The 13614-nt window shown below is 41.2% G+C and overlaps 1 protein-coding gene across 6 annotated transcripts in view; it reads right to left on the bottom strand.

Annotated features, from left to right (window-relative positions):
• EXOC2 (exocyst complex component 2) overlaps nucleotides 1-13614 on the bottom strand; it is a 608573-nt gene that overhangs the window by 92948 nt on the left and 502011 nt on the right. The gene's annotated exons all lie outside the window — the stretch shown is intronic.

The following is a 13614-nucleotide window of genomic DNA, read 5'->3' as shown; positions in this document are numbered from 1 at the left end:
CCCTGGCCAATGATTCAAGATATTAGCATTATTAAAACCTTTTTCTCCACTAAAACCTTTTTATCCACTCCCAAATTTGGGATCAACTGAGAGACAACACAGAAGTCAGACAGATGCAGTTAAATGTGTCAGTTCCACTGCTGACACAGTATACTGGAAGGTGGCGTGGTTTGTATATGTGTTCATGATGGCCTCCTGATAGTTCACACTGATGTAGAGACCTGAAACCCAGCCCACAGGCCCTCTCTGTCTCTGTAAATCTGACAAGAGGAAGCAGGAAAGAGCCTGTGTCCTGTGGGCAAAGGTGAATCAGAAAAAGATGAGCATCAAGGTGGCCACCAGGCATGCTCAGTTCATTCCCGCTAGACACAACAGGATTGACCATCTCTCCTGCTCTGGGCAAGAGTGAAAGTCATGAGAAAGAGAGCTGGAAGTCTTTCTCATATACTTCTGGGCAATGGAGCAGAAAAGGCCCTCTACATGTGAAAATATGAAAAAAGGGGACAAGAGTGACAGAACACCCATCTCAGAGGAAACACTGAAAATCTGAAAATGGAACTATATAGTACCATTTTAGGAGCAGTCTTTCCATTACTGGGCATGCAAAAAGGTGTTAGGTGCTTTGAGTGCCAGCACTCTGCTAGGTGTTACATGTATCTTAAATAATTTTCTCCTTCTGACAGCCCTTACCGGACATAAATATTAACATTTAATAGCTGAGTGATCCTAAGAAGTTTATTTAACCTGCCAGAGTCCTGGTTTCTTCATCTAGGAAAGAGATAGACATTCAAAATCATTTCCATACCCACTGCTTTTCTTACTACAAAAACCAAGCAGCTTCCAGAGTTCAGTTCATGGAACAAACTAGATTCACAAGCCCTTTCCCCTGAGCATTCTAGTTCCAACTCAGTAATTCCTAGATGTTGTAATGACCTAGGAGCTGCACGTGGACCATCCATTCACTGAGGGCTAGGGGGAGGCGGGTAAAAGGCGGAGAGGTTGGCAGGAGCCTAGACTTTTACATTACCCTAGACTCACTTTCTTGCAGAAAGCTTTAGACTCTGTGGCTGGGCCTAGTCAACATGCTGTCATGAGAAAAGATGTTGATTTGATTTTCACAATCCATCATTTCAAGGCCGATGAACAACAGGAAAAGAGCTGCTTTTGTTGGAATGAAAAGAGAGTGTCTGTCAAGTTGTTTCTATTCATTTGCATTCACAAGCCCTGTCTCTCCCAATGTGTTACCTGTCAAGCCTAATAGGATGGAAGCAGACAGGTATAATAGCTCTAAATTACATGTACTGGGAAAAACAAATGAAGAACAGCCAACAAGAAGATCCAAGGAAATGAGTATGGCTGTTGCTCAGTTCTCATGCTCCCTGTCAGAGGCTGAGGAAGATAACTAGCATTTTTATTCAACTCAATCCAAAATTGTTAGGAACTGGAGATGTCAAGATGAAGATACCATTGTAGCCCTGAAGGAGCTCAGATGAGAAGGATGGCTGAGGGTACAGCAAGGCAAGAGCAGTGATAAAATGGTCCCACATAACACAGTAACAGCTTCCCCCTCTCCCGGGGGTCTTGGAAGGAACTCTGAAAGAGATAATATGGGAGTTGAGTCAAAAGTTGAGCAGGAATGAACCAAGCAAGAGGAGCCATGGGACAAACTCAGCAATGAGAGCATTCTAGACAGAGGAAATACAGTCTAACACCAAATCTAATTGCCTTCCAGTGCTCTGCCGTGTGCTTTTCACAAAATCTCTTTGAACTCTAATAAGAAATATGGATTTGGTCTTCATCCCTCTTTCTGGCACAGAACTCCTAAAACTCTTGGAATTTCCTAAGTGTTGAACATGTCTTTTTGTTAGGCTAATGAGGGGACTTTTGGACTTTGGCTAAGGATGGGGGCTGGCTGCCAGCAGAACCAATGCTTTGATGAGAGAGTTAGAAATTTCAGCCCCACCACTGACCCCTGCAAGGGATAGGAGCTGGAGATTGAGTCATCTGCCAATCAGTCATGACTAGGTGATGAAGCCTCCAAAAAAAACCCAGGAGGATGGGGTTCTGAGAACTTCTGGATTGGTGACCATGTGGAGGTGCTGGGAGAGTGATTTGCCTGAGAGGGCAGGGAAGTTCTGCACCCTTTCGCACATACCTTGTTCTATGCTTCTCTTCCATTTGGCTGTCCCTTTTATAATAAACCAGTAATCCAGTAAGTAAAATGCTTTTTAGAATTCTGTGAACTGCTCTAGCAAATTAATAGAACCCAAGAATGGGGGGTTGTTAGAACCTCCAATCTATAGCCAATGGGTTGGAAGCACAGATAACAACCTGGGCTTGTGACTGAAGTGGGAGGGAGGAAATGGGGGATAGTTTTGTAGGACTGAGCCCTTAACCTATAGAATCTGATGCTCTCTCTGGGTAGATAGTGCTAGAATTAAATTGAATTGTAGGACACCCAGTTGGCATCTCAACAATTACTGGTATGCAAACACCCCCCCAACCCCCAGAAATACACACACCTTTTGAAATTGGATCTGGAAGCTTTCAACTCTCGTGGCAACATGCTCATGAAAGCATCCCTATTTCTCAAGTGAGACAATGGAGGATACAGATGATAAGTGGCTTGCCCAAGTAGAAGTTGGTACGCACCAGAACAAGGATTCAAACCCAGGTCAGTATAATTCCAAAGCCTAATTTTTAAGAGAGGCAGGCTATGCTGCCTTTCCAATATGATGAGCAACAATACAGAGGTGGGTTTTTCCATGGGTAGCTACAAAGAGTGCTGTTTCTGTATGGTGATGTGGAAAGCAGAGATAGCTAAACATTACATAGAAGATTTTGTGTACCACATGAAGAGCTTGGATGTTATCCTGGGGTAACAGCATTTCTAAGGGTTTTAAGCAGACAAATGCCATGGTCAAATGAGTTTTATGTCAATTTATTTTCTTTGGTTTCACCACAGTAACATGAAACAAGACCAGAGACAAAAAGACTGGTTAGGAAACTCTAAACATAGTCCAAACAGAAGGTGGTGGGTGTCTAAACTAGGTGGTGAGAGTTGAGATGGAGCAAACTGGGGCAACCGGAGAAAGAGTGGAGAGCTAGCACCAGGACTGGTGGATCCAATGGGTATAAAGAGGATGTAGCAGGGGTAGTTAAGGGGGACTCTGGGTCATTAATTAGAATGACTGGGTGAATGTTGGTGTCTCCAGTGGAAACACAAGGAGAACAGTCTGAGAGAATGAGTCAACATGTTGGGTGTCCTTGACTGGAGACCATGAGCCTAATCTAATGCAATGGATTCCTAATTGTATTAACTATTTCCCATTCTTACGTAAGCTACTTTGGATTGGTTTTGAAATGCCTCATGGTTATACCTTCCACAGCTGGATTCAGAGACTCAACCAAAGTCATAAATAATCTTTCTTTCAGCTTCCTAGCTCAAATTTCCTTTGATACCTCATTCTTGGTCTCCTTCTTCACAGTGGTGTTAATTGTTGACAACTCCAGATGGTACTACCCACCCATCACCACAGCTGAAGAGGCCCCTTGCTTTTTCAACCACCATGCCAACTCCTAAAAAGGAGCTCTAAACAGCCCTCACTGGGGCCACAGGTCTGCCCCTGGAAAATCACTGATTGGAGTGAGGAGGAGTACTTTGAACAGTGATTGTGGATTATGCATCCTTCCCTCTAGTGGGAGGAATAGAGTCAGGGAAATCCCTGAGGAAAAGGAGTCCCAGTACCAAAAGAGAGTTCTGTTTAACAGGCCAAAGCAACACAAATTCACAACATGGGAAAATATCCATCTGGGGTTGATGATATGACTGGAATGTGGAGGGAGAGGTCAAGGTTAGAGGTAAACACTTGGAAGTCATCAGCAATGCATTAGAACTCAAGGAAAGTATAAATGTTAAGATGATTACTAGGTCAAGGATGAAAGTGCTCAGGGAACATCACCCTGTAAGACAGGAAAAGGAAGAGGAACACGTTAACTAGAAACAAAACAGACATTAAAAAGAATGATTTCTCAACATTTGCTGCAACATGGACGGGACTGGAGGAGATAATGCTAAGCGAAATAAGTCAAGAAGAGAAAGACAATTACCCTATGGTTTCACTCATTTATGGAACATAAGAAGTGGCAAGATCTGTAGGAGAAGAAGGGGAAGAAGAAAGGGGGGTAAACAGAAGGGGAATGAACCAGGAGAGACTGTGGACTCTGGGAAACAAACTGAGGGCTTTGGGGGAGGGGCATGGGATAGGCTGGTGATGGGTATTAAGGAGGGCACGTATTGCATGGTGCACTGGGTGTTATACGCAAGTAATAAATCATGGAACTTTACATCGAAAACTAGGGATGTACTATATGGTGACTAAGAGAAAGAAAGAAAGAAAGAAAGAAAGAAAAAAGAAAGAAAGAAAGAAAAAGAAAGAAAGAAAGAAAGAAAGAGAAAGAAGAAAGAAAGAAAGAAAGAAAGAAAGAAAGAAAGAAAGAAATCATGGAACTTTACATCGAAAACTAGGGATGTACTATATGGTGACTAAGAAGAAAGAAAGAAAGAAAGAAAGAAAGAAAAAAGAAAGAAAAAAGAAAGAAAGAAAGAAGAAAGAAAGAGAGAAGGTGGAGAATCATGCACCAAAGAATGTATGAACATTGTCTTTTTTCATTTAAGTTTCACTACAACACCATAAGGAAGGTAGACAGTCTTTTCCATTTTAACAGAGGAAGAATTTAAGCCTGAACTATTTGTCTTGCCAGTGTCCAAACACAAATCTGATGGGTGGAGATGGGATTGGAACCTTTGGTTGTGAGGCTCCAAACTCTGTTCTACCACAGAGAGTATGGAGAGCCCCACTGAGGACAAAAGGGCTGAGGATATGTTCTGTTCCCAGGTGTTTTCTCCTCCCCTCTGGGAGGATTGCACTTTTAAATACCTACATGCTTCTTGGCAGTAAACGTCTTTGTTCCACAAAAAAACAAACAAAATAAAACACTCACCCCAAATTAAAAACAGTTCTAACCACTCTTGCTTCAGAAAAGTTTATAAACATTTTCAATCTGTCCTTGATTAAGTTTGTACAGACTTGAGAAAACCTAGAAGTATGAGAACTAAAAAGATCATTGGAAATCATCCCATAAGGGATCCAGTGATGGATACCAAGAGGATCCAGTAAACCTTGGAATATGAATATAAAATCGTGTTTGTGCATAAATGGCTTCTCTTTTGGGAACAGAATCCATGGTTTTCTTTGATTCTCAAAGGAATATAAGAGCCCAAATACCCTAATTTTGCAGATGTACAAATGGGGCAAATCACCTAAACCCTATAGGCCTCAAAGTCACACCATGAGACCTCGGGAAAATCAGCTCTAGACCTTAGGTCTCTTGATTCCCAAAGCATGACACCTTCATGAAACCCCTGATTATAAGAATCCCATGTCTGAAAGAAAGGCTTTTGGCTCTGTGATCACCTATAGATTTTATGGCCAGCAAAGTTTCTTCTTTTAAAGTCATTCCTTGAAAAACAAAATGTTTTTTATTAAACTGTCATGTACAGGCACAGGGAATGTGAGGTGCAGACTGGACTATTTCAGGGATAGGAACTGCATCGAAAGGCAGGAAGAGGGAAAGGAAGAAGAGGGAAAAGGGAGGAAGGGGGAGGAGGAGGAGAGGGGAGAAGACCTTTGACAAGGGAATCCACACCAGCTAAGGCACTAAAGGAGAAGTACAGGAAGTGTCTTGGTTCATACTATGGTCTGATTATGTGTGTCCTCCTGAAATTCACACATTGAAACCCCAGTTCTCCAAGGTGATGGTATTAGGAGGTGAAGCCTTTGGGAGGTGCTTAGGTCATGAGGGTGGAGCCCTCATAATTGGAATTAATGTCTTAGGAGAGACCCCACAGAGCTCCCTAGTTCCCTTCTGTCAAGTGAAGACACAATGAGAAATCTACAACCCAGAAGAGGGCTCTCAACTGACCATGCTGACATCCTGACCTCAGTGTTCCAGCCTCCAGAACTATGAGAAATTTCTGTTGTTTATAAGCCACCCAGTCTATGGTATTTTATTATAACAGCTCAAACAGGACTAAGACATTTCCAGCTCTCCAGAATCAGTCCCTGCCATGAGGATTTAGGTATAAGTCATTTATTAAAGATGTACTCCCAAAAGACTGGGAAAAGGAGCTGAGGAAGCAGGATGGGGAAGGAAAGAACCAGGCAAGCATATGACTCCAGGCAACATCTTTTGGACAGTGGCTAGCCTGACACGCAGGGGAACTTGAGAGTGTGCTAAGTCTCAGAGTTTGTTACAATTTGAGGCCTGGAATCAGCTGTCCTTTAGCCTGCTGGGGAAGGGAAAGGGGGTGGGAGGTGGGGGTCTAAACTCAACACTTGTTGCTCTTTGCATTCTTTGTGGGGTGGGCAAAGCAAACAGCTCAGGTAGCCCAGGGCAGTTCTGGGAAGAAAAGAGCCAAATAGGAGTCATTGAAAGAAATTGCACACCAGGACTGGGGGAGATGCACAGAGAAACAGTAAAAGCACCCAAGGGCACCAGGACAGAGCACTGACAGTGTCCAAAAAAAGAAGGGGAATGAACATTTATTCTTCACCAGATACAAAAAAAGGAAAAGGAAAAAGTATTTCTCTCAGTTAACATCTGATTCAGGACAGAAATAATTCATTGTAGCAGCGCAGATAGTTTGGGACTCCATTTGACGTTTGTATAGTTAAACCCGAGCTTCTGAGCCCTGGTTGAGAAGTTCTGAGTAATAATCATTTTCAAAGAATGAAATCAATACCCAGTGTTATGAAATAGATTGCTATTAAATTATCAGCAATAGAATTATTAGTAAACATTTATTGTGCGCTTGCCATGTTTCAGGGAGACCTATGGTGAATTTACTTATTGGCTCTTCCTATCAAACATCTAAAGCAGGTGCCAGCAATGTGGCCACTTTATAGGTGAGGAAACTGAAGCAGAGCGTGGATAAATATCATGTACAAGAGCACATACATAGTAAGAGATGATGCCAGTCCTCAGATTCAGACAACCTGTCCCTGGAGCCCATACATTGCTTTTAACCTCTGCACTGTGTCCTTGAGTGTTAAAGATCCTGACTTATGCTCCAAGACCAGCTGTGCTTTTACTGTATGACTTCGAGTAGGCAACTTTAGAGCAAATGGAAAATATGAGTAAGTTACCGCTTTTGACAATGAGAGTATTCAAGTATCCAGGTGCAGACCTATCTTTCCTATATAAAGATGAGGCCACTGGAACACCATCAGAATGGGTTGAGTTACTTTTCCCCTGATACTCACGATCCCTTCCTGAAAAAGCATGCATAATCAGCATGTTTTGAGGAGGACATACCAATCACTTCTGTTCCCCTCTTGAGGAAAATGGTCTTTTCGTGTTTAACGACACCTGTTGCTTTAGATTCTTCTGATGGCAGAAGAAGGCACCTTTGGAAGTGGAGCATTCCTAGCTTCCAGCCAAATTTACTAGGTCATAGAGCGTATCTAGGCTCGCCCAGTGAAGTTGATGTTTCCACAGAGACCTAAGCAAAATTAAATTTAGGTATGGAAAGCCCTGGATAAATAATTAAGTTTTCAGAATAAGAGCTTTGTTTAAGGGATGTGACTTGTATTCATTTAAAGTCACTACCATAAATCTTATGCCTTAGAGAGAAGTTTGCTTAACAGCTGGCATTGAATAAGCCAGGTTACTGGTATTTTTTTAAATTTAAATTCAAGTAGCCAACATGTAGTACATCATTAGTTTCAGATGTACAGTTCAATAATTCATCAGTTGCTCATAACACCCAGTGCTCATCGAATCACGTGCCCTCCTTAATGCCCATCACCCAATTAACCCATCTCCCACCCACATCCCCTTCAGTAATCCTCAGTTTGTTTCCTAGAGTAAGGGTCTCTCATGGTTTTTCTCTCTCTGATGTCTTCCCGTTCAGTTTCCCTTCCTTCCCCTATGATCCTCTGCACTGTTTCTCATATTCCATGAGTGGAACCATGATAATTGTCCTTCTCTGATTGACTTATTTTGTTCAACATAATACCTGCCAGTTCCATCAACATCAATGTAAATAGTAAGTATTCATCCTTTCTGATGGCTGTGTAATATTCTATTGTATATATGGACCATATCACCTTTATCCATTCATCTGTTGAAGGACATCTTGGCTCCTTCCAACCTTTAGCTATTGTGGACATTGCTGCTATGAACATTGAGATGCAGGTCCCCCTTCAGATCACTGCATTTGTATCTTTGGGGTAAATACCCAGTAGTGCAATTGCTGGGTCATAGGCTAGCTCCATTTTTGACATCTTAAGGAACCTCCATACTGTTTTCCAGAGTGGTTGTACCAGATTGCATTCCCACCAACAGGGTAAGAGTGTTCCCTTTTCTCCACATCCTTGCCAACATCTGTTGTTTCCTGTCTTGTTAATTTTAGCCATTCTGACAGGTGTGAGGTGGTATCTCATTGTGGTTCTTTTTTTTTTTCAGGTTTTATTTATTTATTTGAGAAAGAGAGCACACATACACAAATAGGGGGAGCAGAAGGGGGAGAGGCAGACTCCCCACTGAGCAGGGAGGCCAATGCAGGGCTCAGTCCCAGCACCCTGGGATCATGACCTGAGCTGAAGGCAGATGCTTAGCTAACTGAGCCACCTAGGCGCTCCTCTCATTGTGGTTTTGATTTGTATTTCCCTGATGATGAGTAATGTTGAACATTTTTTCATGTATACACATTTTTTCTAAACTATATGAGAGTAAGTTGAAGACCTTAAAGTCCTTTACCCCTAAGTGTGCCCAAGCGTATTTCCTGAGAACAGGAATATTCTCTTACACAATCCCAGTATAATTATCGAGTTCAGGAAATTCAACATGAATATTTTCTAATTTATAGTCTGCTAACAGTTGTTATATACTTACTGTAACAGGTTCTATGCTAAAAACAGCATGTGGGTTGTTGGGAGGATTAGTGAAATAATCTAAGAGGTTGATACTTTTGTTATCCCAATGTTATAGACAAAGGGTCCCAGACTCAGCACACAGCTGGGAAGTGGCCAAGCTCAGGGGCAACCCCAGCCCAGTCTTTCCCTTGAGGTGAAGCTTCTAGCTACTCTCCTGCCTTCCTAGGGCTCCAATGGCTCTCCTCATGTCATCCATCCCTTTCACCTTGATACCTATTCAAATCCTACCTACCTCTAAAGTTTAGTTCAACCCTTTCAAATTAGTCTTCATGAATTACTCAGGGCAATTTTGAGTTCTTCTTTGATATCTTGAGTTTTCATTTGGAAAATGAGATTAAGGAGACAAGAAATAAAGGAAGTCCAAGGAAGTGTTGCTACATTTTTCTAGATAGGTCTCCTAAGGCAAGGGAAACAAAAGCAAAAATAAACTATTGGGACTACACCAAAATAAAAAGCTTTTGCACAGCAAAGGAAATCATCCACAAAACGTAAGGGTAACCTACTGAATGGGAGAAGATACTTGCAAATGATATCTCTGATAAGGGGTTAATAATACACACACACACACACACACACATATGAACTTCTAAAACTCAACATCAAAAAATAATCAGATTAAAACGGGCAGATCTGAATCGACATTTTTTCCAAAGAAGACACACAAATGGCCAATAGACACATAAAGATGCTCAACATCAATCATCATCAGGGAAACAAATCAAAACCGCAGTGAATTATCAATTTACACCTCTCAGAATGGTTAGGATCAAAAAGATAAGAACTGACAAGTGTTGGGGAGGATGTGGAGAAAAAGGAACTCTCATACACTGTTGGTGGGAATGTCAATTTGTGCAGCCACTGTGGAAAACAGTCAGGAGGATCCTAAAGCTAAAAAAAAAATAGAATTACCATATGATCCAGTAATTGCACTTCTGGGTATTTACCAAAAGAAAACAAAAACATTAATTTGAAAATATATATGGGCCCCTATGTCTATTGCAGCATTATTTACAATAACCAAAATATGAAAGCAGCCTAGGCATCCATCAATAGCTGAATAAGATAAAGAAAATGTAAGATGCACACAGAATGGAATATTACTCAGCCATAAAAATAAGATCTTATCATTTGCAACAACATGGATGGACCTAGAGAGTACTATGCTAAGTGAAATAAGCCAGACATGGGGCGCCTGGGTGGCTCTGTCATTTAAGCATCTGCCTTTGGCTCAGGGCATGATCCCAGGGTTCTGGGATCAAGCCCCGTATTGGGCTCCCTGCTCAGCAGAGAGCCCGCTTCTCCCTTTCCCTCTGCCTTCCCTTCTGCCTACTGGCGTTCTCTCTCTCTCTGTGTCAAGTAAATAAATAAAATCTTAAAAAACAAAAGAAAGAAAGAAAGAAAGAAAGAAAGAAAGAAAGAAAGAAAGAGAAAAAGAGAAAGGAAAGAAAAGAAAACAAGCCAGACAGAGAAAGACAAATACCACATGATTTCATGTGTATGTGGAATCTGAAAACCAAATGAACAAAAACAGACCCTTAAATTCAGAGAACTGGTGGTTTTGGGAGGGGAGGTATGTAGGGGTATGAGTGAAATAGATAAAGGAGACTAGTAGGTACAAACTTCCTGTTCTAAAAGAAATAACTAACAAATGAAAAGTATAGCGTAGAGAATACAGTAAAAACTATTGCCATAAAGCTCAGTGACAGATGGCGATTGCACGTATCGTGGTGAGCACTGAATAATGTACAGGTTGTTGAATCGATGTTGTACATCTGAAACTAATGTATCATCATATGTTAATTATACTTCACTAAAATTAAAAAAAAATGTTTACCACCCAAAAAAAGAAAATAAGGAAGCAGATGATTTTTAAGGACTCTTCTGGAAAATGAATCCCTGATAGTTCCTACCCTTACACACCAGATGGCAGTGTTCAATTAGTCAAAAGAAAAAAACCCCAGGTTAAGGACTTGCTGTAAATGATAAAGGCACTTCACTAATTCCAATTTGTTCTCAGACTCCTCAGAGCTTCTTGGAGTTACTTTGGAAGCTATGAACAGTCGTAAGTGGTTCTACCATATTCTGACAGCAATCTTGAGACTACGGGACATGTGGATTGACTTCGCATCCGTGACAGGGAAACTCATCCAGGGCAAGTGCAAACGGAAAGTCAGGGAGTAAGTGGCTGGCCCAGGATTAGGACCCAGGTCTCCTGGCTTATCGTTTAGTGTCCATAGCATTATACTTAAGTGAACTAAGGAATATTAAAGATTATTTTTTCTTCCAATCTTCCTCTCAAACAAGAAACCCTTCTTGCCCATTGGCGTACATTCTTGCCCAACCCTTTCACTGTTAAGTTCTGTGTTGCAAAAGTATCTCAACTGTTCCCAAGGCAGTCTGATAACAACAGGTGGGTGCAAGTAGAAGGAACAAACCAGGAAAAACCAGAGAGAAGTCAAGCCCTATAATAGTAGTTATTTTCAAGAGTTACTTTTGAGAGTGTGAGGCTCCCTTTATGAAATACGTACTACTTTCCTATTGACCTTTTTTTTTTTTTTTCATTTTTAAACTGTTGATCTATGAGTCAAAATATCCTTGACTTTTCATACTCAGAGTTGGTTTGGTACCATTTCGCAAAATACATAAAAATATTGTAAGTATGTACGTCCATGCACCACCATCCTTTTTTCTAGGTTTATTATATATTTATACCTCGACATGCATTATAAATCTCTCAAGACAGTGGCATAATTTTTGCTTTGAACAGTCCTATGTATTTTAGAGAAGCTAAAAAATAGTCTTTAATATTTAATATTAATCATTTCCAGCAATGCTCTTCACTCCTTCCTGAAGATTTAAGTTCTTCTCTGGTATTCTTTCTTTGCAACCTGAAGAACTTAGCATTTCTTGTACTGTGGCNGTAAAGGAATGCTGACACAAATGCTTTTTTATCTGAAGAGGTCTTTATTTTACTTCCATCTTTGAAGGATACTTTTGGTCAATATGGAATTCTAGGTTGACATGCTTCTTTGCAGTGCTTTTAGATGATGTTTCCTTGTCTTTAGATCTCTATCGTTTTGGATAAGTCAGTGATAATGTGAATCCTTGTTCCTTATGTATACATTTTTCTCTGAATCCTTACAAAATTCTTTTTATCTTTAGGGTTCAGTAAAGATGTACCTAGCCATGGTTTTCATGTATTTATCCTACCTAGGGTTTGCTGAGCTTCTTAGATCTGAACATTTGCATCGTTCTCCAAATTTGGGGGGGAAAAATGACTATCATTTCCTCAAATATTTTTCTGCCCAGTTCTCTCTCTCCTTGTAATCCTCCTAGGATTACAATGAATCCTACATTATCTTTTGATATTTATTCCACAAGTTCCTAAGGCTCCCCATTTTTTCCCAGTATTTTTCTCCATCTTTTGAATTGTAGAATTTGAAAACTATATTTTTTAAATTGTATAATTTGAAAATATTAAGTCATATATATTCTGTTGTTCTTAGAATCTAAGTTACCAACTCCTTCCAACAAATATACTTAAAGCAAAAAGCACTAACAAATTCTCCATCAAGAATTTTTTTTTCATTATGACTTATCATATCTGAGAGGAAATCTGCCTGTGTACAGAACTCCTTGGCACTGGACATGAATGGAGCTTGGAGCTCCTCACTATAATACACCCTATTGGATACTGCCCCCTCCCCTAAATCTTCCTGTATTCCCTGCAAAAAAATTTTTTGGAGATTTCTATTAAATTCACAAAATAACACTGAATACAGCTACAGAAGTGCCAGAAAATGGAAGGTTTTTGTAACTCTAGCAAGACCCTCACCAGCACAGGAGAGCATCTTACCTTCCCAGAAGGACTGTGCTCAAATTGCAAGAACTCTGTCTTGGCTCCAGCTGCTCTGGGTTGAAAAAAGTCCTTTAACTTGGCTCCATCTGAGAAGAGTGTTGGCCCCAGCTCTCCATATCCAGGAGAGGAGGAGGAGGAGGAAGAAAAGGAACAGAAGAAGGGGAGCAAGTGTATGGAACCCAGACCAGGGTACTTTCCAGGCTTACATTGTCAGGAGGTAGGGAGAGGACAGGGGAACATGAGGCACAACGGAAGAGCCAAGTGATTCCTGGGGGTCCTTTGTTTGGTAGAAGTGACAGGCCTGGCGACTCAGGCCTCAAGGACAGAACTTCTGAAGAATGCTTAGAGTGTAGATGAACAGGAAGAAATGGCCCTGGGAGACTAGGAACCACAGCAGCTCTGATTAACTGGCAGAAGTATGGTTGAATTCACCCTGACAGCGCTGGACATGGTCCTTCTCTCCAATGTGGGCTCATGTGTGCTCACGCCACCCTAACTAGGGCCCAAGACCTCCAGATATAGAAGGCTGCACTACGTTGACACTGAAGGCCAGGAGGGGGCCACATGTACAATTCTGTAGTGGAGAAAAAAGGTGTTTGAGGGGCACAGAGGTACTAGGGGTACCTGAGGGGCTATTACTGACCATTTCCTTTGTCAGTGTCTAAAAAAAGACTTCCAGAGGCTTAGGGATCTGTCCACCTGTGGGAAAAACATGCTACTTATAAATGGGGGGTGGGGGGAGAGGGACCCTTATTA

Source organism: Ailuropoda melanoleuca, chromosome 5 (genome assembly GCF_002007445.2).
Source record: "Ailuropoda melanoleuca isolate Jingjing chromosome 5, ASM200744v2, whole genome shotgun sequence".
In the NCBI taxonomy this organism is placed as follows: domain Eukaryota; kingdom Metazoa; phylum Chordata; class Mammalia; order Carnivora; family Ursidae; genus Ailuropoda; species Ailuropoda melanoleuca.
The sequence above is the reverse complement of the archived record's forward strand: the minus strand, read 5'-3'. Positions and strand labels throughout refer to the sequence as shown.